The sequence below is a fragment of the Pipra filicauda genome, unplaced genomic scaffold (assembly GCF_003945595.2).
Source record: "Pipra filicauda isolate LSUMZ 115617 unplaced genomic scaffold, ASM394559v2 scaffold241_size1546129_pilon, whole genome shotgun sequence".
NCBI lineage: Eukaryota > Metazoa > Chordata > Aves > Passeriformes > Pipridae > Pipra > Pipra filicauda.
This window is the reverse complement of record NW_024104356.1, coordinates 689061-712036: the sequence shown is the minus strand read 5'-3', so window position 1 is coordinate 712036 and position 22976 is coordinate 689061. Positions and strand designations below refer to the sequence as shown.

At 44.1% G+C, this 22976-nt stretch overlaps 1 long non-coding RNA gene across 1 annotated transcript; it reads left to right on the top strand.

The window, feature by feature from the left end:
- Positions 1-4010: 4010 nt before the first annotated feature.
- LOC120323356 lies at positions 4011-22767 on the top strand. The gene is made up of 3 exons (XR_005563711.1): positions 4011-4120; positions 5205-5257; positions 22578-22767. It is a non-coding gene; the product is annotated as an uncharacterized LOC120323356 (long non-coding RNA).
- The last annotated feature ends 209 nt before the right edge of the window (positions 22768-22976 follow it).

Below are 22976 nucleotides of genomic sequence, written 5' to 3'. Positions count from 1 at the left end.
ATTTCAAGCTCAAGCCTTTTGTTTGTTGAGTCATTGTGTCTCAGTCAAAAATTTTCTCCCCACAGCTTCCCAAAAGTAAAGATTGCCCTTGAACTCCAAACCCTGCTAAGAAAACATGGGGCAGATGTCAGCATTTTAGAAGTTATTCACCCCCTGCCAAAGCATACACATGGCTTGGACAGTAGAGCTGTAGCAGTGAAATCCAGTGAGGTCAACAAATAAAGGCAACACAAAGTCAGTGTATTTTACTAAGTCGTCTGACACAGGTACAGGTGAAAGATCAATAGAAGTTGGCCAGGTTCAGCTCTCTCCTGTGGGAAACATTTGAACAAATCTTGTTAGTCTGGGTTGCTTAAGATCCTCCTCGGTGTGTTCATGTTGGTGAGATGGAACTGGATATGTGGCAGAACAGGCATGGGCTTAAATTGTAGGCAGACCAACGTTTTAAATAAAATGTTCCTGGAAGAACTTTTCAGTCTTTTTCTCTGTAGCAAGTTCTTAATCCTGCCCCATCCATCCCTGTTGTAATTTCCATGCAATGCTTCCTTAGGCATCTCTCTAGCTGGCCTCCAAAGTGTGATGTTTCTTTGTCCAACACAGTTATGGGAGAGAAGGACAAGCCCTGCAGGTGAGAAAATCTCTGCCAAAACTTTTTTTTGGGGGCCGAAAGGACCCTAAGGAAAAAGGATGAAGAAAAGCAGCTGGAAAAAGCATGGCTGCTCTTAAAAGAAAAGATCAAGGAGACATGAAGTGTTGGCCATGGATTTGTCATCTGCTGAGTTCTCTTTTTCTCAGCTGTCAGGCAAGTTTCCTATGGGCAGATTTCTTTAAACTCAGTATCTTTTCCTCAAGGTGTTAGATCTCTTTCTCCCTCCCTCATGTAACATCCTTATGATTCTCGCACGGCGTGGACCTACTTGTGTCTGTTTTACTCCAGTTCTTGTGCTGCCTCTCCTCTTACAAGCCTGTTTCAGTGACTGATAAGAAGCAAACTAATCAGGAATTTTCCTCCTCTCCCTTACCTTCTGACAGTTCAATATATTGCTGAGGACTGGGCACGAAGATAAGAAATAAAAGGATATTTAGCAATTAGGCTTTTATTGTGCTGAAGGATCGCCCACTCTCTGGATGCAGGAATCACTTTGCAGAGTGGAGAACTGCTGCTGGGTGGAATGTGTCAGCTGCTTACCAGGTCATGGGCACGTTACAGAGCTGTTGGAGAAACACGCTGAGGCAGTGGCACGAACGCAACCACATGCTTAGCGTTAAGCCAGTGAGAAATTCCACTGAAGTCAAGGGGGTTTTTGCATGTGCTTAAGGGCTTTGCTGGACTGGGGCTTACGAAGGAAGAATGGACTATGGGTTCATCAGATGGGATTGGACCAAGAATCTTGCACCCCTTCTCTTGCCAAATCCTGAAGGATGCCTCTGATTCATAAGTGATAGGAGTGAATTGGGTCATTGAAAAGAAGGGAATTCAGCTGACCAGCTGGGCATAAGCTTCCTGGTTGGAGGTTGCTGTGAAAAAAGTGGCTTTCTCTCATAGCCACTTAGTCCTTGCTGTAGGTTTTGTGTGTGTGTGTTTGTAGTTTTTTTCGGTCTAACTATCCAAAGTCAGGTAACTCATATGGTGGAACAGCATCTCTGCTCACGGATTTTTGGCTGTCATTATGGATGAAAACACATAAAATAGTGATTAAGAACAATGTTTGCAGAGTCAGCAGCTGAGGTCCCTGACTTGCTACAGTTGCAGAGAAACAACATTGCAGCGGGCAAAAGATTAACCACAGAGACTGTTGAAAAGAAAAGAAAAAAAGAGGTTGGATTTGTCAGATCAAAGAAAATAAACTTGATGATACTTAGAGATTAAATTGTCTCAGAATGATATATGTAGCCATAAAAGCCTATAGGAATAAACTACGGCTCAGCTGCTGAGGAACTGTCAGCAGCCTAAGGACATTTTGTGGCCTTGACAGAGTAAGACAGGAGGCTAAGAGAAGAGGGGGCATTCGTAGTCTCAGATCCAGGACTGAGTCACTCTGTGGCTACAGACACACCACTTGTGCTTCCCATTCTCCTCTCCCAGCCAAACTGATAAAATATAGAAATGAGAAAACTGATTCCAACAGGAAAAGTGCTTCATGCTCCCTACTCCTTTTGGGTCTGAGTCATCATGTGACATATCTCTATTTCAGTGACACTGCTGTGCATAGGGAAAAGGCTCATTAGTTGTTTTCTGGGTGTTTTGCAAAACTTTTCTTAATTCCCTGTAAGGCAAACCTTGTTTTCCCTTCCAGAGTTCAGTTAGAGAGAGAGAGATTAATCCCAACAGCAAGATTTCAGCCAATATCCCAAACCAGAAGGAAGGTCTAAGGTCAAAGCTAACAAATTATATTGGAAGAAATAAGTTCACTGTCAGTGTGTTCTTTCATGAGCAGATTATGGAAGTTTGTAAACTCTGTCATTGCAGAGGTAGTGAAATACTGCTAGTTTGCTATAGGCAGTGTCTAATTCCCACCCCTTCCATTCTCTTGTGAAATGAAAAATATAATCACCAAGGTTTCAAATAACCGATGAAGAAACAGTCTTCCTTTTCCAGCAGTTTTGAACAAAAGAAGAAGGGCAAAATGTTGGCACTGTGAGCAGAAACACAGACCTGTGTAAACTCAGTTTTTGGGGATGGAAGTCAGACATGAAGATGGAACTAGCAGAAGTTCAGAAAACCATTTAACCGCTGGTACTAGCCATTTGTGTGGGACTGACTTTTGTCCTTTGGGAAAACTGTGGTGCTTAAAGAGACAGAGCTTTGAATGCTGCAGTTTTGTTCATTTTCAGGAAGCTTTGACAAAACCAGCAAATTCAGGTGATGGGAGGGATGGATAGACTTAGATATGAAGAACGGGGATCCAGTGCATGATTCAGCCAGGAACCTCACTGGAGCTCAGGAAAGTCAATTAGCCATGGGATTTGCTGTCTACAAACCAAGTGCCTAACCTAAGCCAGTAGTGTGGACTCCTTATAGAATTGTAGGATAGGTGAGGTTGAAATAGACCTCTGAGGTTCAAGCTAATGAGAGAGACAGGTATCTCCAAAACCTGCCCTCACCACTGCTGCTACAGCTAGGCATTTCCCTTGGGGAAATACCACCATCTTTTCATTAAATTAACCTCTCTGTACTGTTATAATGTTTTCAGTGCAAAGATAGTCTGTCACTTGATCTGCTTAGTGCATAACTCATTTAGACCCTGGGTGTTTGGTGACATTTTGCCATCGCTCCCCTAAAATCTACTAGAGACAAGTGCTAGATTTGCCTGGCTGGACTGTCTTGTAGGTCAATGCATCGCTAGCCTAGTGGTTTGGAAAAGAGAAGATGCTGTCTCCCAGGAGTGTTGTAGCACAGTGTACAGCAATGCAAATGGCCCGAGCATCCCAATGAATAAATTTTTGCAGTGTAGATTGCAAGGAAAGCAGTCAAGTCTTCATCTGGATAGTGAACAGGAGCTAGCTCCAGGAACTCTGAACTTGGTTTATTGTTTTTCTGCATCTAATTCATGCAGATGAGTGCTCAACAGCTCACTGCAGCACTGAGAGCTCTGCAGTCTGTGTTGGTAGGGCCTCCTACCGTGCAGACTCAGCTGTTCATGCAGTGGATGAGAGAGATGGATATTTGCTTAGAGGCACATACCTATACGTAGCAAAGGGACACAGTCTCCTTTCATTCAGTAAAAGCATTGTGGAAAAGTCTTTCAGGAAAGGCTTCTGTTGCCTTTACCTTATTACTACCTGGTTAACTGCACGCTGCTCGTCCCAAAGACTTCCTTCTTCTTTGGCTGGAGGAAGTGCTTCTGACCCCTTGGGTTAACCTGCTCTATGAGGTCAAGACTGTTTAAACACCCACCATGTTTCACCAACATGAGATGGTATCCAGCAGGGAGGAGAGGGTTGCTATTGAAAATGTTTGTGGAATCTCTTGGAAGTGAGTGTGTTGTGGGAGCTCAGTTCATTATCCTGGCTGGAAGGAGAAAGGAAAGGCAGAGGAACATACATCCCTGCCTCATGGTCAACTCTGCAATAAGTGCAGAGGGCATAAAGCAATCTTGGACATCGCTGGATTTACCTAGTAAGCTCTGTGCTGTGGGATCTCAGATACCTATTAGATCTTATTCTGGAAATATCTCCTTCCTGAATGCCTTGTATCCTGCCTAGATTTTTCTAGATTTAGCCTTTGATACGTGTGAGAGCATGGACAATTGGAAATGACTCAGATGCAGAGCTGTAGAAAGCCATTGCCTCTCTCTTTCACACAATAATCCCCTGAAGCTTCACATTAGAGAAAATCCATGTGATTTCTTACGATGTGGTGTCACATGAAAAGACATCTCCCCCAGTGCTGTTTTGGAAATACAATAGTTGTTTTTGTTTTATCTACTGTGCCATCAGCCCCCCCAGCTGGGGACTCAAACGTACATTAATTCTGCTTATGACTGCCAGGAGAATTTATTATGGCCAACAGCAAGAAGCATGTAGGAATCTGCGAGGTGTGTGTATTTCTGCAGAAAAAGAGCCTTGGTCCCTGTTTGCTGTCAGCTTTCATTACTGCAGGAGAAACTTCTTGCTGGAAAGCGGATCATGTAGTAGGCAAACATTGCACAAGAGGGAGAGAGATGCCAGGACTGGCTCAAAGACTGTTGTAATGGGAGAGGAGGGAAAAGAGAAATCCAGAAGCTGAAATGCAAGAGGAGAGATGAGATACAAGGTAGTCCTCAGGAGCTTGAAGTGTTAGGCTGACAAGACGATTAGCTCCTTGAATGAGGGCTAAGTAATTTTTTCCCCCCTCCCCCTGCTGAGAGAAGCTCTTTTGTGTTGATTGGCACAAGTTTTGGGAGGATTAAATAAACCCAATAAATGGAGACTGCCTTTCCACCTTTGCTGGAGGCAGCTGTCTTTCAGCAATCAAACCAGCGCATTGCTGTGGAGGCTAATCATATCAATGCCTGATTGCATCCCAACAGCAGGAATCTTGCGACGCATCTCCAGCAGCGGTTGTCCCCTTGGAGGCACTTTGTCTGTATTGGGACAGTTTAGGTTAAAAGGCACTTCAGGAGGACTCTAATCCAAACTACTGCTCAAAACAGGGCTCACTTCAAAGTTAGGTCAAGTTGCTCAGGGCCTTATTCTGTTCAATCTTATGTTTTCTTCTTCAGGTGGGCAGGATAACACTGAAACTTTACAAGCTGCTGGGAGAGGCTGGATATGTGTAAGTCTAGGATTCCCTAAGAGCAGGCCAGAGGGTTTGTCTGGCAGAGGTTGGCAGCATTGGCTCTGTCTCAGTTGCAGACCAGGAGTGGGTGATTTCTCAGAGGCAGTAATTTCAAGGAGGGCTGTTGTCTTGTTCACCCTGGTTCCTAAAGCAACAAGACTACACTGTGTGGCTTTGTCTTTCTTCCCCCATAACACTGAATCCTCAAGGCTGGAGAAGACCTCTAATATCATTAAGTCCAACCATTAATACAGCACCGCCATGTTTACCAGTAAACCATGTACCCAAGCACCACATCTACACATCTTTTAAATACCTCCAGGGATGATGACTCCACCACCTCTCTGGGCAGCCTGTTTCAATGCTTGACCATCTCATGTGTATTGAATCGTATTATGAGATGAAAAATTGGCTGAAAAGGGAAACTCTTTCACTTCCTATTTCTGGAGAAAGCTCAGTCTTTTCTAATACCAGCTAATTGGGATGGGTGATGACTCATGAGGCACAAAGCCATAGGAACCCCGGGATTCAGCAGTCATCGTGTCTGCCAAATGACCTGCTTAGCTACGCATTACCTGCTGGCTAAGCTAGCCTGACTCCATCCAGTGGTGCCAAGGATAGGACGCTTGCTGACACCTGAAAAGCCACAGAGTTGTGTTTGGTTTTGTCTGATCAGAACTGGCACAAGGTAGATAATTGTGATCAAGTCCAAGAGCACTGTATCAGACCTAACCCTTTCTCATCCATCATGTATGTAACACCTCTCCTTCTGAAACTCTAGCCATTGCTCTCACTGCTGCTGACATGATTTCAGACATTCAATGCCTTATAGTAGATGCAAACAATCAAACACAGTTTGATGAGTCTTGTAGAATGATTTCCGCATCATCCAATGTGAAATCCATGGAGTTGCAGAAGGTGCGGTTTCCCTCTGTTTCCTAGAGATTATTTTCAGTCAACTCCTTTTCAGAGGAAGGAGTTAGTGGGAACTCCTGGGTTCAGGCACCCACATTGCTCTGTGGATCAGGCCTGTACTGGAAGGTTACTTTCAGTCTCCCAGTAGTCAGCCCTGGAGCTACAGCTCACACTCCCACAGTGCTGGCTCCTTTTCTCACTTGGTAACTGTCTTGCATCTTTGCAGTTTCTCCTGCAGACATGGTTTCAGTCTCCTCTTTGTCCTGACTTGCTGCTGTGGAATGTAAGGCTTTTATTATTTTTCTCACTCTGTAAAACAAAAATATGAACCTAAGAACATCATGTCAAGACTTCAAGCTTGCATTTTCTGTCTGGGTTCTTCATAGAAAATAAGAGCATCACCTTGTTTTTCCTTTTCTTTTTAACTTCCCTTTGTCCTCCTGCTCTCAAGAGAAGATTTATGTCCTGTTGTGAAAGCACTGCACCTAACACAGCCAGCTCTCACAGTTTCACTTGCTGTGCAATTCCAGTATGATCTTGCTTCAATGCATACTTGATTCAAGAACAGTGGGGTGTGTTCAGATGGATCAAACATGAGCCAAACTCTTATTTTATTGCAGTTTATTTCTTTAGGAAGAGCCAGGGTTGAACCAGGAGTTCATTGAGTTTTAAGCGAACACATATTCTCTCTCAGCAGGAGCAGGCTATCGGCGTATATGGTTATTTACAGCAGCTCAGCTGAGGGAGAGTAACCCATAAATAGTAACTTCTTGTGTTCACGCACAGGCACATATTCTTAGAGAAGGCAGAAACCTCACGTTCCTGCCCATTCGTTAACATTCAGCTACAGGATTTTTGAAGGAAAATGTCTCCCTAGGTAGGATATCCTATAACTCCTGACCACAGGGGTTTCCTGCAGCTTCACCTCCAGCATCTGGTGTTGTCTGTTTATGGAGACAGGCAGATGGGGTAGATGGACCCCTGATCTTATTTGGGAGGACAGCAATTCCCATGAGCCAAATGCAACACTGGAGAAATGTCAGATGCATTCCAGATGGATATCCCTGGAGAACAGTGCCTTAATTCATAGACCAGGCAAAGAAACTTTAAAAGGAAATGGCTTTCTTCCATTGCAGTGGGGAGCCTTGAGAAAGGAAGGGTAGATCACCTTCCTAGGCCCAGATCACAGGCTTGGTCTCACAGCTTTGGTGATGGAGTTGTCTGTAGTCTGAACTGGGTAATCTCTTCCATCTCTTCCCTGATACGTTTCATAGGGATGCCTACAAACAGTCCTTACAGGTGTCCTTTTTCCATTACTGCTTAACTCAGAGAAATGACTTAACATCCTCCGCTATGAATGAAATCTCTCCCCAGTGAGCTCTGCCAGTCCTGCATTTTCAGATCAATGATACAGCCAATTTTTGTGGTACAGTATACTAAGGCCAAATATATAGGCAAAGTTCTCTTTTTTGCAGGATGCCACATCTTTCCCTTACTTACAGTGACAGTACTTCATCTTCTGTGGAATGTACTTCTCATCTGTGGGAGTTTTTTTGCTGCCATCTCTCTATCTAGCCGATATATTTGTTTCACATATCTTTGAGATATTCTAGACATCACATCCCCTCTTTCTTTTCTCTAGGCTACATATTTGTATGCTTTATAAACAGAGTAGGCACCTAAGTTTGGTCATCTCACCAGTTCTCTGGTCATGTATTGGCAGTTCATGTTATATTTCCATTAACTACTTGGGACCTTAGTCTCCTGTCTTGCATGTAGACACTACTTAGGGCTCCACATCTGTAAGTAGCATCCAACCCTGAAAATACCCAGACCATCCCCAAGAGCAATCAATGACTTGATAAAGTATTACGATATTTACATAACACTTAAAATCTCTAGTGATCAGAAAGCCCCACTGTGCTAAACCTTGAACATAACTAGGGAAAGAAACTGAACTCTTCATCTCAGCATTTGTTAATCAAACTGGTGGAGCTAGAGAGAAAGAGGTTCAGAGCAGCACTGCCAAATTCTGCTGCTCTGACAGGAACATCACTTACCCAGGGAAAGTAAAGTTGTAAAATATATGATCTATTGCAAAAGTCCACCTCCATCCAGTGACAAATGCAGAAAAACTCCCACATGAATGAACTGCCCCCAGGAATCTTATTGCTATCTTCCAGAGGGTTAAATCATGATCCTAGCAGCTGATGATTGACATCCCTTCTTACAGAGAGGCAAGGCAAAGCATAGGCTCACCTTAACATTGTGCCATTGGTGAAGAACACATTTTGCACTGGCAATATTGATTCAAGCCATGCTCGGTGCTTACAGTGGAAAGGACTGAGATCTCTTAGGAAGCATGTACTTTGGAGACCCTCTTGCTCTGACTAGCCCTGAACACATTTCAGTCCTCTCTCCTGATGGAAACACGTTTTTATGTGTAGCAACAATGAGTTTTCCTTCCCGCAGTGTATTTACAGATACGTGCTGCTTTCTGGCAGGTTGGTTGTGGATGACAGATTGGGAAGGATTTCACATTGCCTGTGTTTTCTCTATGGGGTTAGACAGCATGTGGGTGTGGTGTTAGATTCCCCATCTCTTCACTTAGACCTCGCATTAGAGTATCAGGAGGATCTTTGACAGGTGCTACAAGACGGACCTCTAAAGGGGATTCTGTTTGTGTAGTCGTCAGGTCAAGTGGTGTTATTTAAGCATATGTACCGTGGCGGGTGTTGCAAACAGTTCCTTTAAGTTGTTCACAGCCATGAAACCATTTCAACTGACTTAGTAGAGCTGCAGTCAGGCCATCTGCTCGCTCAAAGCTCTTGACTAGGCTACAAACATTTTAGGCCTTTTTTTAACAGTCTTTCTCCCTAACTTGTCAAGTGCCATGTTACCCTGTTAATGCCCATTTTCAATGCCTTTGTGGAGGTCACATTTCTACCTTGACCAGGTGGCTGCTCCATTCAGAAGACAGAGGGGCAAGAGGTTATCTGTAGCCTTACCCAACCAAACTCTTTGCAGCTGGTCAGGATCTGTAAATGTCAGAGGTAATATGGAGATAACTGGTGATTTAGTAAGCTGAGTCTCTAGAGCTTTGTGTAGCATAATGATGAGTGTGATGTGTGATAAGGTCCCTGGAAAATCCTAAGTCAGGATCCCATTTTATCACATGCAGGTAAGTTCATGATTCAGTTAAATTCACAGGCTAACAAACTGCATGTGTGTGTGTTTGTGTGTGTGTGTGTAGGAGGTGCCCATCTCTTTCTAATCACCTGAAAATATGACAGTTTACTGTTAGGCAAGAAGAAAAACTGAGGAAGTTAAAGATGCCTATCTAACGCCATTTTACCAGGAATTGACTTTCTGCCCATATAAATTCCTAAAAGAACTGACAATTTACCCATATGACTTTGCTCATATAAAGTACAGAGTTTTCTGTGTCTAAATGGACCTTTTCAAATACGTACAGTGGGATCCTTGCAACCACTGAGATTACTAGGGTAAGGTGTGACAGCTTAGAGAAAATGAAGGAAATAAGTACCGTCTAGAGGAAATAGCAAAATCAACAGGAAAAGCCCCTTTTTTTTCCAGCCAGCCCTGATGACAGCCAGGATAATTTCATTAGTCTTAGGAGCATTGCTTTACCCTTTTATTTCCACCAGAAAGCTGAATTCCCCCTGCTCACGTGTGGTTACATTTCTTTACTGAAACTACACTATGCTTGTGGTATTTTACTATTTCTAGTGCTGGGGAGCCAATGCCTCTTTGCTCTGCATGGAGAACGGCTTTAGCTGCCAGGCATTGCCAAGCACATGGCAAAGCCTTCGTCCTATGCCTAAAGACCTCACATACAGCACCTGGTTCACAGGGCAGTCTTGGAAAATGGGGGAATCAGGACAATGGGTGAAAGGGATACCTGCAGCCCAGTCTTTGTCATGGATCAGGAGCTCCTTTCACCACCACAGAAGTAGAGCCTCCCTTGGCATTTAATGGAGTGACTCCTGTGGACCTCTGTTGGCACTCCAGAGGAAGGAGTAATGATATCATCCTGTCTGTTCTCCCAGGGAGCTGGAAACACAAATGCAATGTACTTATATACAACTGTCTTGTCGCCACCTGCAACCATCCTGCTGCTTCAAGACTTGGACATCCCAGTCTGATGCTCTGTGCAGCCTGTTATACTGTTTTTGATGGAGAGCCAACACTGTATATTACAAAAGACAAAAAGCCCTTTTCCCCTACACTACTCAGCATCATAACTCAAGTCCTTGGCACCAGTGCTGCATGATGCAGGGGAGGAAACTCTTGCTGGATCCCAGCTGATGGGCCGCCCAGGCCTAGAAACAGGAGGATTGATGGCCTCCGTAAACGCCTTTGCAGCTAGCACTGCTGCCTGTGCTGCTGAGTGATCCCCGCCTGTCCTCACAGGGCCTGCTTCTCCCCTTCCTTGCTTGGTGCTGACGCATTTTAGCAGCTGATAGATCACCATTTCTTTACCTCTTGCCCCAAGTGAGACATATTTCATTTGTGGGGGATTTCAGCGTGAGGAAGGCTCTGAGACCGCAGGGCACTGCACTGCATCTGGGGTTATTTTTTCCCCTCTTCTGTTCTTTTAAGTAGTGCTTTTAAGAGGGATAGGAGATGAGCCCAGAATGTATTTATTGAGCCCAGGAGAGGTGCAAGCATCTGCTAAATATTATGAAGATATCATTGATGAGTTGGTTTCACCTAAAGGCTGGAAGAGGTATGATGTTTACATGTCTCTTGTGAGATGATACAGAGAAGGGGAGAGGGATGTGATAGCTCAGTGATAGCTCCCTTTATGCAGTGGTGGGATGTCACACAGAGGGACTCAAAATATGAAGTCTTGTCTCTTCTGGTTGCATAGAATGTGAGGAAAGACTGTATGCTAGGCTTATCAGCAACATTCATAGCAAGATTTCAGTCACTTTTCCTCTCAGATAAGATTTGTGTTTTCTCCAACCCTCTTATGTGTCCTACAAAGATCTTCCTACTTCTTGGTCAGCTTTGGAGCTGTTTTGGTATTTAGAGGCACATTTAGATTTCCTCTTTTTCAGCTGCTTCCTTCCCAATGGTTATCTTCCTGAGCATGACAGCAAGCCTCACTGGTCCTCCTTCTCAGACAGCTAGGAGGAATCTATCATCCCTCATTGTCCGTGCTTATCCCAAGTGATTTCCCAGGTGGGGTACACCTGACCCACCTCAGTTCCAGAGACCAGTCCCTGGTCAAATGACTGCTTCATTTTAGGAAAAAAGTACAGAGAGATCCTGGACCCAGGCTAAGATATAAGGCAAGCTTTTCTTGAGTGAGACCATCATGTAATATTTATGCTTTCAATCCCTCTCCTGAAAGTTAAATGAACAGTAACTGCAGTCCTGTTGTGACAGGATACAATTCCAGCCTTCTGCTCAGAAGGGAAAGTGTTGTCCCTCTTCAGGATTTGATTCTCTTTATGTTTATGTAATGACCAAAGATCCTGACAATAAAGTGTGATATCAAAACCAGAAAGAGGTAGGAAAGGAGCAAGAAATTAATTTTTCAAAATGCTCTTAATATTCACTGGATCCTTTCAGTCCTCGTGTGGAAGGGGGGCCCTGTATCCTATCGCACACCTGACATTGCCCCTAGCAAAATTAGTCACAATGGCCCCATGCAGGTTTGGGATTTATTGTCTGCAAATTTGGCTGGTCTGATCACTGGTCTGAACACCTGTGGAGCCTCAGAGTCCAGACTATTAGATTAATCTGTCAGTCACTCTATATAACAGCCTGTCCTCCTCTCCATCCCAGTCCGACACTCCCTTCCCAATTTTGGTGTATAGCTCTGAGATCCAGTTTCACTGGAATGTAAACAGTGTCTGAATCCCCCAGCTTCCCTGCTTTGCTTCCGCTGTGAGTGCACGTTGGGTATATTGGCTGCTTGAAAAGTAATTATCCTCACTTCCCACCTGATAAATTAAAGACCCCCAGGTTCTTTGCTTAATGGTGCAGAGCAATCCAAGAGTGATTCTTCTGCATAAGCTGTTAGGAGAATGTCCTAGCAACCTCACACCCTCTGGTCCTCATTGTGCTGGGACAACAGCCCATTAATCAGGCTGACCTGGCTTGGAGATGGCAAAGGTCGTGCTGCATGAAGTCTAATCAGAAAAACAAATTTCACCCCTCTGGAGCGCTTCCTGGCAGGGACGAAGGGGGAGACTCGCTTGGTTTCATACTCAAGCACCTTAAGTATTTTTCCAAGGCTAGAAGACAACTGATGTGAAGGGTTTGTACTTCAGAGGAGCACAAGTCCCAGGGGCTGTGTCTGCATTGCACTGAAGTGTAGTTTTGTGAATGATTGGGGGGATGATCCCAGATCAACCCACTTCGCATCTGTTCAGCCACTTCTGGGGAAAGCAGGGATCAAATCTGATGGAACACATGGTGCCCCAGCCTCAGATTCAGTATAACCTTGGACTATGCTGACAGATCCACTGCCTACAGGTAGAGATGAAAAGTCTGGTGATAGGCTCAGAATGGTCCTGAAAATTCAGTGTGGCCTGTCAGTGCTTTCCACATAAGAGAGACTGAGCCATATCAAACCAAAAGTCCAGCTGCCCCAAACCCTCTCTCTGACAGAAGCCAACAGTGGGTGCCTGGTGAAGGAAGATGCATCATAGGTAACTCTGCTAGCATCTGGTGGCTCAGAGGTACTGTATCTGTAAGTAGGACCCCTTGATGGATTGTTTTTCCATTAATCTATCCATTCAGTTATTAAATCCATGCAAGCTTTCCGTTTTCTCAGTGTCTGGTGTCAGACATGAACTGTTCAGTGATGAATTATGTGGAGGGCTTAGTTTTCTTTGTTATGAGCCTGTCTCCTTTCAGCCTTACATTATAAGGGCCAAGCTACAATCATCTCCTATCAATCTTCTTTGTTTAGACCTCTGTAATGCCCTCTTACAGTTGTAGAGATGTGCTCTTGTCCTACTTGCAATGGTATCGATATTTTACACCATTCTTGATTTTAATCTGTACTACTAAGAAAACGGGAATAGTTTATCGCAATGGTCCTAAAATCCATGAATCTAGGAAATATAAATTAGATGATCTGACTGTGAAAACATCTCCTCCATCCTGGCAGGTGATGATGTTCACGATTTGATAAGCCAATGTAAAGACAAACCAGGAAAAATAATGCATGAACTGCAATTTATCCTTGTCTTGGCTTAGTATAAGAAAAAGCCCCTCAACATCTCTGGTTATGCTTGAGCATTGTGGCCCAAGAAAGCAGTCCTGTAGATGTAGGATTGATTTCACTGGCGAGCAAAGAAATTACTGCCATTTGACTCCACAAGAACAGCATTGTGCTGTAGTTTATTATTTTCTTATAGACTCTGCAATAGCTGTACACAGTTAATCTTCTGATCCTTTGGTGTGAAATGGAATATACCTTCTTGGGCTAGAGAGAAACTGTATAGCACTGACACCACTACAGGTGGTACTCTATAGCACCAACTTTACCTCTGGCAAGCATTTGCACGTATTTAGCAGTGAGCCAGCAGTGATGTTTTCATCACTGCTGTAGGAAACACAGATCAGCAGCTTGTGGCTTGTGCTGATAGTTTCAATTTACACTTTTCCTTTAGTAGTTACAGCCTCTTGTTCTTGCTGTATGTATACTGCTATATGTATAATGTAATAATAATCGTGTTTGTATCATGAACATCTCTGTTGCTAGTTTGTGATACTGAGTTGTGTTTCATCTGCATACACTCCAGTAGTATAAAAACAACTTTAAGATAAGACACAGGTGCTACTGCTCTCTGTTTTTTTCGTCATATGCAAAATCCTGTCCTCATCCTTTTAATCCAGAAGAGCTTCCAACTAATTCTGACTGATTTTGTATTTTTTCCATCTCTGTTTGTACCAGAGGTGCTTCTGTTTGGCTTTGTGGCCATCTTGAAGTTAAGCCTCTTGTTGTGTACATGAATATAACTGCTCAGGAGATGTTAATAACCTCCCAGCTCTAGAGTGTTTGAGATAGCAAGGCAAGGTATGACGACCATGACTGCAACCATCAGCCTTACCATCAATCTCAGACGTGATTCAGGTTCCCCAAAACTCTTGAAGGCAGAAACCTTCAGTTGCTCTCTTGAACTTTGACATCACAGTAGGATTTAAAGTCTATTTCAGGGGCTGTGGGAGGCACTTTGGGTAGATTCTATTGTGCCTCAGCTTCCCTGGGTGAGCAAAAGCCCTACTCTGTATTATAAAGAGGTTGAGAAGTCCTCTCTCCATGCAAGCAGTGACATATTCAGACAACACTGTTGAGAATCAGAGAAAAATATTCTGTGTCCAGACATAGCCGTGTCTAAGTGCCTTGGCACAGCATTATCTTTGGAGCTTAGGGCTTTGCCACTCACCATGCAGGGGAACAAACAGAGGGGAGAGAAATAAGCAAGGACCAGAGTTTGTAGAGGTATAACGTGTGAGAATAATAAGGAAGAGTCTTTGCTGGTTCGGTGGAGGAGAGGCTCATGTGGAAATGTCTCAAGAAATGGCTCTGGTTAGGCATGGTTTTCCTCTTCCTGCTGTAAAAGTTTAGTGGACTGGGTTCTAGTGGTACTAGTAAGTGATGGATGTAAGTGCAGAGTGCCCATGTGTGACTCCTGGTTCTGTGGTTGCCTGTTTTGCCCCCTTCCTTGTTCCTGGAGGCTGGAAACATGTTTATATCTCTGGCTTACAGCTGTACTTTGGGCTATTCCAACAGTCTTTACTTTTTAATTTGACATGAGTTTCTCTCTCATTCCCAAAGACATATGTCCTCATTGTTCTGAGCTAAAGCACACAGAGGCTGCCTCGTTCTGCTCTATTCCAGCTAAAGGACAGAAGTGAAGCATAGGAAACATGTTCTGTTGAAAAGAAAGAGAAGTTTTATTCTTTCATTCTGCATGACTGGATTCCCATTTCACATAATTTCTCTGGGTTGCCACCCCAGTGCTTGGGGATCACAATCCTTCTTGGCTAGCAAAATGGTCTTTGTTCTACTTCCAGCAATTTGGAGCATGTTCCAGGTATACAGAGCTTAGACCCTGGTTTGACCCTGCTGTAGAGGCTTGTTTCTCTTCTATGTGTCCTGGCTTTGGAATCATCTGAGCAAAGTCTGTTCCTGGCCCTAGGGAATGGCAGTAGGACCTGTTCTGTGGGCCAAGCTGAAGATCCTCTTCCTCCTCTCCCCTTAAGCTGAGTTGAGGCCAGCAACAGCTTTCATGACACTCTGCTACACAGTGTGTCCTAACTGTCCTAATTGTAGGCTGATTTTTCAGTGGATATTAATCCATGGAAATGGCCATGCAACTCCTGGGGAGAAGCAGATGACGCTCTCTGAGGCTTAATTGATGAGCTTTATTGGTGAGGCTGGGCTGAATGGCTTGAAAAAAGGACTAAGCAGAGGGTCCATTTAAGCAGCTGTCCAAAAGAGATCTTCTAGAGGGAAGGGGATGCAGAGACAGTATAGTGGCTAAAGTAAAAGGACTGTGGCAAATTTCTCAGCTGGAAAGGGTGGAGCTCTACAAATTCATGTTCTTCTGCTGTAAGTGGGTTTGATTTCTCTCTTCAAGCCAGGCTCCCCACTGGGTCAAGCTGTTAAGCGTTTCTGCTAGATACAGTGACTTCAGCTTTTCTGCCATGTTCTCAGCTTCCTCTCCATGTTGGAATGTTATTCTATGCTAGTAGCATCACTGTCCACAGCGTGTGAGTAGGCTGTGGAGTTTTGGAGTTCGTGATACTGATACTGGTCAGTAATGACATGAAAGGAATTGAGTTGTGGTCAGATGACGGCTTGTGAAGCAGCAGAGAAAAAAATGAACGCAGCAAACCCACAGATGCTTTTTTGCACAGCCAACATCCTGTTTCTGTTCTGGGAAAAAAAGCAGAGGAGGCTTCAGACACATTGGAACCTGCTGGACGCAAGGGGCAGCAGTGAATGGGTGAAGATGCCCTTGTTTGTGGAGGGCATTGGCACCAGCTGACCGCAAGAGAGAAAGAAGAGGGATGTGGTGAAGCACCTGCCAATAACTGAGGGAGCCAGAGGGAGATTCCTGAGAAGCCCAGAAAATATTTTGAAAATGGGGACCCAACTTAGCGTGGCAAATGCAGCATGACCCTTCCTAACACAGCATGGGGAAAGCAAAGAGCATCCCAGCTGCTTGTATACTTGACACCAGTATCACACTCAGCAGCTCTGTTCTCTGGTGTTGCTTGCAGTTGATGACTGAGAGTCATTTCCAGCATGGGATTTCATGTGTGAAGCCTATTCAGTGTACGGCAACTGCTGAGATTTTCAGATGGCATGACTCAAGTTAAAGGCTGGGAAATGAACACAAGGAACTGTTGCTAGAAACCAAGCTGAAGTACATGAAGATAATAAAATGGATGTCCAAACTGGGACCTCTTCTGGGGCTGCACAGTGCTGACAAGCTGACATGGATGTGTCACATCTCTCAGCTTCACAGCTCCTGACACACGGCACCAGCTCTCCCATATGTCAGGAGTCACATTCCCCACTGCTGGAATGCAGCCACCTCTGGAGCAGAACCCAGCAGCTGTTTAAAGAATTGACAGAAACAAACCAGGGACAGGATATGAAGACAGCCAAAATGCAGAGAAAAACAAGGAAGGAAACTTGTCAACCAAGTCCACAGGGTGAGTGTGATGGTCATAATCAAATGATAAAGAGCATGGCAAGTTACCAGGCATCAGCAGAGCTAAAGGAACCACCTGGGTGTTTACTGTTGGCCTGAACCAAGCAAAGGGTAACACAGCTTATCTGAGATCCTTCTTTTACATAGGTTACCACATTCCCTTGTGTTTATTATACTGAGACTGCTGATGTAGACTGATATAGTAGCTTAGCTGATGCTTAGTAATCCATAAAGCCATGATAAACTGGAAGGAAGCATTACCCCTTTGTGTCTGGTGGATAAAGAATGTGAGGTTTGATTTCTTTCTTCAAGCCAGGCTCCCCATTGGGTCAAGCTGTTAAGCGTTTCTGCTCTTTGAACCCTGCTACTCAGATTCTCCTGGACACTCAGTGAGGGCTAATCTAGAAAATAACCTTAAAATGCTATCAGAAGAGTCAGGAATGATTATAAGTCTCAGCAGCCTGTGGTTCAGAGGTTCTTGTGTGAGATTTTTCTGCTGAGACATGAACCGTGCAAGGGAAGGACAACTCCGTGCAAGTCCTATTCCCCAGCAACCTGCCCCAGGCCTCTGTTGCAGAGATGACACTTCACTGGATCATCAGATAAGTCAATTACAAGAGTCCTCAGGAGTCCTCAGTACTCAATCTACTTGTTGATTTGGGGGCATCAGTGGGGTGTTGATCTGTCACAGCAGAGCTCCTTTTACCTCCTTTTCTTCCAGCCCAGTACTGAGTATTCATCTGAGCTAGTCAAGAGTATCTGGACTGACAATTACCTCCAGACTCCAGCTTAAAAGGAATTAATTAGAACAAGCCACCAGCTGAATCCACAGGGAGACTGTTGTGCAGAGACATCCGGGCTTTGTGTGGTGGCACCCATCTGAACAGGCTGGCCCTTGAAAGGAGGTGGCACAGGGGAAGAGAAGCAGAAGGTTTTGAGGTAGATAAAGGAAGAATGAAGAGATAGGAAGCCCTGAATTCCCACACTGCCATTGCCTCTGCCATTTCAGTCCAGAGAAAGCTCTCTGCTCCCCACACACATTGCCCCTTGCTACCATTGTGTTTGGCTACTTGGAAAGCCACCTATAAGCATCCCCGCATTGCATTCACTGTGCAGGCACAAAAACAGCAGCCGTCTGGATTCTCTCCAGCTGTCCAGTGAGAGAAAGGAAAAAGTATTTAGTAGTAGCAGAGAAAAGGGGGTAAAAAAAAGAAAGAAAAAGAAAAAACCAGAAATCATTTTTTGTGGCACACTATGACGCACAGATTTGGGAATGAGGGTTGTGAAAGCTTTTTGTTTAGCTTATTCTTTTCTGTTCTGACAGCTGATAAGTCCCATAGCTCAGAAACATCTGACAGGACTGGCTGAAGTAAATTCATCTTTCATCTGCCCATCATGCTCCTGAAGTGGAGAGTGACAGAACTGTTTCTCCTCTGTCTGAATGTTGCTCTCCTTTCTTCTCCCTCTTTCGCGTGCTGTTGTTTGGAGCTTGGGAAAACCAGTTTCCTTCCTGCCTACAGCCTTCTCCCCAGGTTCAGGGCAGCATCCGTCTGCCCTTGCACCTGCTCCCTACAGCTGTGAGCTGCCTCTGCTGAAACCATTTGCACCCGACAAAGCAGCAGGCTGATGGGGCCCCTCTGGCTTCCCCTTGACTCTTTTCCCTGTCATATTTTCCTTGCTGCTCTTGCAATTAGCGCGCTTGTTCGCTGCTCTTCTCGCTAGCGCCTTCTGCTTTCCCAGCAGGCTCTCCTTTTAATCCTCCCCCAAGTCCTTGTGCACTCACTACAACAGGGCTTCTCAATGGCAGCTTTTGAGACGCAGCTCCTCTTCTTTACTCTGTGCCTGTCCCCAAAACTGCTGAGTATCCACCTCTCGAGTGCAGAGATATATTCTTCATGTCCCGCTCATTTAAAATGCCTTTAGCAACTTCCACAGCTCTTTATTGGTGCTGGCCCTGCCTAAGCATCACACAGTCACTTCTCAGTGGGGAGATACCCCTGGTGTTGACCAGCCACCACAGCAGCTCAGAAAAAGCAGATCCACTTCATACTCACCAGTCCACTCACCAGCTGGTGGGGATAAGTTTGTGTGTTCTGCAAATTGCCACCCCAGGTTATCACTTGTAGTGGGTGGCACACACTCTGTTGCACTCATGGGGTCGGTGTGCCACATGGGTTGGTGTGTTACAAGTGTTGCCCTTTGGGGTAAGACTACATCAAGACTTATACTCTTGGCAAACCAGCAATTACTATGGAATGGGAAATCTGAGTGTTGTCATGGGCCATGCTGAGATGACAGAAAGGCAGGACAACAAGGGGCAGTGTCTGAAATTGGGTGACCTGAATATCTCTCCATGTGGAGTACTAATTCTGTGTCCTCTTTGCTCTGTTAGTGCTCATCTATATTGCATTTTTTATTGTGGGGGTAAATAGCAACCTCTCTGAGGAAGGAACTCCTTTTCATTTGGGATTATGTATCATCTAGAATGAGGTATAGGTTTTTGATAGGGTACTAGCTTTCTAGCCTGCTAGTAGGTGACATATAGTATTAAAGGTGGCAAAAGAAAACCCCAAGCCACTGAATGGAGATGTTTTACTCCAAACGTGGGGTCCTTTCCCATAGGAAGGTGGGAAACAAAATAAGGAGAACAATTGAAAAAAAAAAGAGGCTATAAATTATTTGGATTACAAATGCCATTGTATTCTGACATAAATTTTATCAGCAAGGAAAAACATGAATTCTAATAATAAAAAAACCCAACCCAAACAAACCACCCTCCTGGCTGCTGGGAAATCTTGCTGTGCTTCCTGCATCAGAAAATCAATGATCTAATTCACTTGAACTTGACAGGCTGCATCTCCCAAATAAGGCACACCATTGGACGCACTTGACGATGCAAAGCTGTTTCAGCAAACTCCCTCTTTTGTATCACAAGACTGTCATTTTGGTCTGCAGCAATTTGTTTTCTCATGTATGTGTTTTGCTGAAGAAAAACAAGCACCTGTTTTGTGAAATGGGACCTCTAACAACTCATCTCTTATAAAAGGCTTCACATAGCGGTTTTTTTCTGCCATGGGTTCTGCAGACCTTTGCTCCCACAGCTCCCCGACTCATCCCTTCCCAGATTCAAAACTATGTGTCCGGGTTACGTCTGGCCACCAGCTGGGCCACAGAGTCTGTTCAAGAAGCTTAGCTGAATCCTCCCCATATCTCATGGTTGGTCTCACAATATCTGTTTATGTCCTGTAAATTAGTGCAATGTGGCCCCTAACCAGAATCCTCACAGTTTTACAAGGAGTTACACAAGTCTTGCCAGGCCAGTCAAGAACCTGGATGGGACGATAAAAGCTCTGGTAAAATTGCTCTCAGCTTAGCATGCCTGATGGATCTTGCAATGCAGCTGAAAACAGAGGAAAAGAGGGAAAGAAAGAGGAGGAGGGGGAGAGAGAAAGAGTCTCAAGTATTTTGTTGGGTTGCCGGATCTGGTTCAGCACCATTAAGAAAGGGGATATTGAAGAGTGCTTTTCATTCCACCATTTTGCAGTGGGTAATTGCTTTCCACACGGTGCATTGGGTTTTGATGTGAGTCCAGCTGCAGTAACGCAAGTTAGAGCAAGGGCTGTTCCAGTGCAAATGTGTTATTTGAGTGTCTTTTTGCTCACACTATGACTAAACAGAAGCAGCTGTGGCCAGAGGGCCATCAGTGCTTTGTATCACACAATCTGGCATTTAATGGAAAGTTTTCATGTTTTCAGTTGGAAAAACTTTCTTCCTTCCATGGCTGGAAATTTTGAAGAAATTTATATTTTGCATGATACAAAAGAGTGCCCTGAGAAACAACTGTCCTTTCCAATACAAATACAAGCCTGGCACCATCTCTGCCTCCAGTGACTCTTACATACTACGAGGCTTAGCATGCCCAGGAGCCTCCAATGCATGTCAGCCAGGGAAGCCACCTGTACATTTCTGGAGGCCATCAGTTTCAAGAAAATGATGTAAAGACAGTTTGGACTGTCTTGACTACATTGCTAAGCCAAGACAAGAAGATGCCATCAGTCTGCAGCCTTATAATCTGCAGGGATGAAAATTTCTTATTACTCAGCTATTCAAAACTAGCCTAGAGAAAGCACCTAAGGGGAACAAGATTACCTTAGCATGAAAGGGTAACAAATGTCTTTTATCCTGCTTCTTTTGGGACTTGCACAAATTTTTAGCCATCAGCAACAACAAGGAGGTCAGGACTTTGGGTAAGCAGCTCTGATTGATTTCAGGAGAGTCAGGCAAGTAAGGTAAAGGTACGTGGTTGTGGTAGTTTTAAGGTCTGGGACTGACTCACAAGGACCAGCAGCCAAATCTTCAGGTAGAAGTTTTGTACATGAAGCTGGGCATCTCTTAAAATATTTTCCTACTTGTAGCCTGGACCACTTGACAAAGCAAGAAAACAAAGAAGTGAATGAATGGAAACATAGAGATGGACTATCTAAATAGGCCCATTTTGTATTTATTATCCTTGTCAGAAATAAGCAAGGAAACAAGAAAGATCTACTCATTAGAAAACATGGTTCCCCAAAGGTCTCATATTCCTTAATTGCAGATACAAGCAAGTGACTTTCTCAGGTTTGGTGCAATGAGCCTTTGGGAACCACTGGGATTAAAACTCAGGATCTTGAATCCAACTTTTATTTCCCCCTTGAAATCCTAGACCACACAGCTTTCTGATTATAAATGTATGGGCACATCTCTATGCACGTGGAGGGAAAGCTCAGCATCGCATAGGTGGTCTGCTCTCTTTCTGAGAGGACACACATGGTAACAGAGATGAAAACCGTGAGTCACTGCAGAGAAGAAGTATGCTGGTTCTGACAAGCCTGTCAGCTGCCTGTAACTGTCGCCCTCTGAACTTTATGTCTTTCATTTTCTCATTCAACCTGTTTTTTTTTTGACTGGCCTTTATGCTTAAACCATAATTTACCAAAGGCTTTTCTTGGTAATTCATTTCACACGTTCATTATAGTCCGTTTGGCTATAAACACATGTGGATTTCCTTTTTAACTCTTCATTTCCTAAGTTTTCGATAGAGAGGTTCTAAAGCTAAACCACAGGAATGGTCTATACAGCTCCGGTTTATTAAATCTACCCCACTGTGTCAAGTGTCTATAGCACATACAATTATTTGGGCTAAGCTACAGTTATGAGAGAATTCATTTCACCCAAGGGTAGATTAAGTCTGTAGGTGTTTTGTATCAGAATGGGGATACTCGTGTTGCAAAATGAGATGGAAATGCTAAATTCCTAGGGTCTCCTTATATCCCAGTCCATGCGCTGGAGTTCATGACTTCCGAAGTCAGGTTCAGAAAACTACTTCCTTTCCACACAGGCTGCATAATCTATGTGCATAAGACCACAGTAAAAAACCTGTGTAAGTGCCAAAGGTCAAGGTCCTTTGGGTCCTTTATGAGAAGTAAAGCCAACGTACAATTAACTCTGAACAGGCAGAATGTCTGAGTGCAAGAAACAACAACAGATGGAAATACACACAGTTTTATCACCAACCTTTTTTATACCTTCAGGCGATGGACTTTTCAGACTACTCAGATAAAAATAGACAGGAAAGAGAAGGAAGGGAAAGTTTTTACTATCTGTCTCTTCATATATGGTATTAAGAATCCAGCAGGCAATTTCATCTGCAGGTTGGAGAAAGTCCCAAACTTCAAGAGAAGTCCCGTGCTTTGTGTCTGAAGGTGATGGAGCCCCTCAGGAGTAAAATACTGAAAGATTCAGTTGACACCTCTGCTGTCAGATGTAACTGTATAAAGAAGAACTTGTCAAGGTCTTTCCATTTTGGAAATCTGCTCTCTAAAATAAACTGATAACAAAGCAGCTCCTTACAGTGGATACTCTCTATTGTGAGGTGAAACACTTTGTTTTTCCACATTTAGCTTAGTTTTGTTTTCTAAGGAAATGTCGCAGTTACTCATCAGATTTATTTCCTACTCAAAGAAGTTTTCACAGGAGGCCTCCTGTAGTTTGTGAGATCAGAGTGGATGGCAAGTCTTGAGAGATTGCTCCTGGCTAAACACAAGATCGAG